The sequence below is a fragment of the Mirounga leonina genome, unplaced genomic scaffold (assembly GCF_011800145.1).
Source record: "Mirounga leonina isolate KUSES-001 unplaced genomic scaffold, KU_Mleo_1.0 Mir_174, whole genome shotgun sequence".
Lineage (NCBI taxonomy): Eukaryota > Metazoa > Chordata > Mammalia > Carnivora > Phocidae > Mirounga > Mirounga leonina.
In genome coordinates this window covers 20,710,487-20,715,148 of record NW_023270451.1, presented here as the reverse complement: position 1 = coordinate 20,715,148, position 4,662 = coordinate 20,710,487, and the positions used below count along the sequence as shown (strand labels likewise).

Below are 4,662 nucleotides of genomic sequence, written 5' to 3'. Positions count from 1 at the left end.
TTGAAAATGCCATTTTAAATGTATTCTAAAATCCATTTCCAAGAACTAAATTGCCCAGGTTTTATTTCAGAGTTCCTAAATTCTTTTATTGCAGACTTTAGAAAAATCTCCTCTCAAAGTAATTATGGACATCTCATTTTTGAGTACTGATACCAGGATTCTTCAAATTTTCAAGAATGTCTTAAAAACACATTTTAATCAATATTCCATTTAGAACTTCACTAATTAGTTATTCACAAATATGTGGAATTCACCTGAGGTACAAAGACATTTTTTTTTTAATTTTGAAAAGACTTAAATTATTTGTAAAACAATTATTGCTCATACAAAATTGAATGATTCAGTAACAGCCTAGTAGAGAGAACCACAAGTTAGCTGTTGTTCAACTAAATATTAAGGACAATTTGTAAAATGAGAGAACTCAGATCAATGACCAGATTTTATACTATGGTGAGATGATTCAAAAAAAAAAACCCACATTATTTTTCTCTGAACATGTAACTCCTACATCACTTCATCCTTTCGATTTTAAGTGTGGCAAATTCTGTCATCAAGTGTAATTGGCAATATGTTGTTCTTAATCAAAGATTCAGGTTAAATGACCGTGTAACAAAAGTTTTATATAAAAATATAGCATATAACTAGATACATAATAGATATGTAACATATATGCACAAGTATATAACAACTTTCAAAGAAGTTCAGTGCCCAGGTGAGCCACTAAGACTCACTTAACCACAAATAAGTGGTTAAACACTATCATCCTAGTATCTAGAACTTAATCTACATGTATGACAATGTTCCCAAGGAAAAACACATATATAATAATTCTTGTCTGTGGTGACTAAAACTTTGTTCTTAGGTAGAAGACTTTCCTTACTACTCCCTGTTGCACTTGCCGCCCCTGACCCTAGGCAGGCAATGGGGACCGCCTTCCCATAGTTTCCCAATGATGGTAGCCTCTATGGCCCGATGACCCAGTTGAGGAGGTGCAGAGGTAAAGGGTGAACGCCAGAAGGCTGAAGAGCTATGATGGAGTGACCAGTGGTTTTCCTCAAAATTCCATGGAAATTTCAGGGGAGGGGGGCACACACAAAATACTTAACTACCTAAAGATAAATTTGCAAGCTGATAGATTAAAGGGGGAGATTATTCCCATAGCAGAAGAGTTATAATGGGTCCCAGGAACATTTGAAGAATCCATTTTCAAATGTTTGCTTATAACTCTTTAAATAATTAACAAAGGAGGACATTAAAAGCAAAAATGTTAGAAAATACTGATGATTTTCAAAAGTAAAACTCACATATTCATTTTTTAAAATATAAAACTATTGACCACTGTTCACCACTATTTATAATAAACAATACACAGTTGGAGAGCATTCTCATTACTAAGAGGTTATGTTTTTCCAGGCTTCTGCTGAACCAGTAACCCAAATACTGAAAAGATTGAGCCCACATGTAAAGAATGAGTTGTGGGTAAAGAAAAACATGCGGATCAATAGTTTAGATTACAAAAGTTGGTTCACTCATCCATTCCAGCAGATCCTAAATTGCCAACATCTCTGATCACCTGATTAAGACTAATACATTAACCTTTTAGTGGTTATAGCACAGAGATTTCAACTCCTTGTAAAGGAAAGTCTTGCTAGAAGGAACCTAGTTAGATGTCCATTTAACTAAGTCTTGATTGGATAATTAAAACACACTGGGATTTGTCTAGTGTTCTCTTCTGGGGGTGGGGGGAGATTGTTGGTATTGATCAAATTTTCCTGTGAGAGGTTTTGCAAATAAACTTGCATTTATATGACTGTAGATATAGATATGAATTCTGATAAGGCCATTTTTAAATTGTCCAATTTGAGTTGTCTACAATACATTTAAGTTGTTCAATTAATGACAGAATCATCTATTTTATTTGAAATATTAAGATGCCAGGAAAAATTTTCCATATAGCTCGAAGTGATTTATTTCTCAGGTTGCTTAGAGTGATGGCATTCCAAAAACACAGGCTTGTCCATGGTTGCGAAAGAGTGTTTTGTTTTAGCTTTGGTGGAAGTTAAAAAAAAGAAAACCATCTACGTGTGTATTTTATGTGTATGCCCACAAAAAGACAAAGAAAAAAAATCTCAGACTGGTCCTTATGCATATATGAGTTAAACAAAAATTCTGATTGAGTAATGACCATCGAGATCTTCCCCAACATTTAGAAAAATCTGTTCTCTAATGCAGAGGAAATAGTGTACCATGGTATCAAATGTTCTTTCCTGATAAAGGAAGCAACTAAGAAAGTTTTATTTATTTGTCCAAAGCAACCGGTGCTACAGATAAAACCCCGACTCCCACAATACTACTTCAGAACAAAAATATCAAATTTGGCTTTCATTAGAATATAGTTATTTCTTCAAACTAATAAATCAAAAATTAAGACCCAGATTTTATGTATAATCAAATAAATAATTATATAATATAATTGCATATATAGTTGAGAACAATTATTGAGCTTCATTTTCCAGACAAGAATGCCAAGTTAGTCTCTCTTCTTAAACTGGGATTGCAATTTTTTTTTTTTACAATAGTATTACTTTAGAAAAAAAAGATTTTATTTATTTGAGAGAGAGAGAGCATGAGAGAGAGTGAGAGAGAGAGAGAGAGCATGAGCAGGGAGGAGGTGTAGAGGGAGAAGCAGACTCTCTGCTGAGCAGGGAGCCCAATGCGGGGCTCGATCCCAGGATCCTGGGATCATGACCTGAGCCGAAGGCAGACGATTAACCAGCTGAGCCACCTAGGCACCCTAAAAAGGGATTGCAATTTGACAACATTTCATATTTGCCTCTTTTGCTGATACTAAGTCTGCCTCATCTGATCTTCCCATATCATGAGAAACATTAAGTCTCCACTGCTGACTGTGACCCCCATTATTCATTGGAGATCCTGACCTCTGGCAAAGCCTCTTGTTTCGTCAGCAATAGTTCTTTATCTGATTTGCTATCATCAGATTCACTGACAGATAAAGATCTTCTTTGTGTACCATCTTTCTCTTTACCCAGTTCTTTGATAATTAAGAAATATTTTGACGAACTCTGGACAATCTGTTTCTTCAAGTTGCCCATATTGTCCGCATGTCTAGCACCTTCCACTTCAGGAAATACCCCTCTCCCTTTCCAGTCACTGCACATCGTCGGTTCTGTGCTTTTTCCACCACAAGTTCTTCGGGACTTTTTGACTGTTTCCATTCTGGTTCTTTCCCATTTTTGGCAGCGTAATTTTATCGGAGGCCATGTTTTGTTACAAACCTGAAAAGCTATTATTCTCCTTCTCCAAGATGCCTCGAGGTGTGACACTTCTCCAGCCCATTTGGAGCTCACACTCCATTTTATTTTTAATTTTCATGTTACTGGACATCTTTTTTTAAGATTTATTTATTTACTCAAGAGAGAGGGAGAGAGGCGGGGAAGGGCAGAGGGAGAGGGAGAGTCTCAAGTCTCCACTTGGAGCAGAGCCTGATGCAGAGCTCGATCTCACGACTCTTGAGATCACAACCTGAGCCAAAATCAAGAGTCAACGCTCAACCAACTGTGCCACCCAGGTGTCCTTGGATATCTTATTTTTAATTTTCATGTTTCAGCCTGTAAGGTACAATCCCAGTGTCCTGGCAAAGCAAGATATGAGGGCTACCTTGGGTCTCGTCATCTCTCCTTTGGCCCTAGCCCCACGCCCCCTGCCATACCACACCTCACTGCTCACAACATCCAGTCACTGCCTTTGTCCACACAGGCAGAAAAGCAGAATGGAGGGCTCTTAGGACATGTGTCCCTCATATTTTGGGGATAGTAATAAAGTCATCTTTATGCAGAGAGCTCTCCCAATTCGTCAGACCCCTTTGACCATCACTGTCACAGGCCTCCCTCCCTCCTCCCCCCTCATGCTGCAGGCCTACCTCTACCCTGGTTTTCTTTCTGATTCAAGGCTCACCACTGGACAGAAACCTGAGGAATTACGTACATTTCCCAGGAATACCCGTGTACAACTGCTCTCCTTTTCTCATCAGGACATCTTTGGTGAACATTTCCTGACAGAGCTGCGCTGGGAACAGCCCCGGGAAATTTATCCTTCTTGTCTTTGACCTTGTTTTCTCAAGGGACTGCTAGGGGTCAAATGATAAAGGTAAGCAAACTCCTGAAGCTTCATAAAACATATTTATAAGGAGGTTTTTTCCTGCTTTATTGAAGATTAATTGACCATATCGTTGTGGGTTCATTTCTGGGGTTTCTATTCTGTTCCATTGATCTTATGTGTCTATTTTTGTGCCAGTACCATACTGTCTTGATGATGACAGCTTTGTAATATAACTTGAAGTCCAGAATTGTGGTGCCTCTGGCTTGGCTTTGCTTTTTCAAGGTTACTTTGGCTATTCGGAGTCTTTTGTGGTTCCATACGAATTTTAGGATTGTTTGCTCTCGCTCTGTGAAAAATGCTGCTGGTATTTTTTTTTTTTTAAGATTTTATTTATTTATTTGAGAGGGAGAGAATGAGAGACAGAGAGCACGAGAGGGAAGAGGGCAGAGGGAGAAGCAGACCCCCTGCCGAGCAGGGAGCCCAATGTGGGACTCGATCCCGGGACTCCAGGATCATGACCTGAGCCGAAGGCAGTCGCTTAAC

General features: G+C 38.5%; 1 pseudogene; it reads right to left on the bottom strand.

Annotated features, from left to right (window-relative positions):
- Nucleotides 1-2,495: 2,495 nt before the first annotated feature.
- LOC118021324 lies at nt 2,496-3,326 on the bottom strand (annotated as a pseudogene).
- Between the last annotated feature and the right edge of the window lie 1,336 nt (nt 3,327-4,662).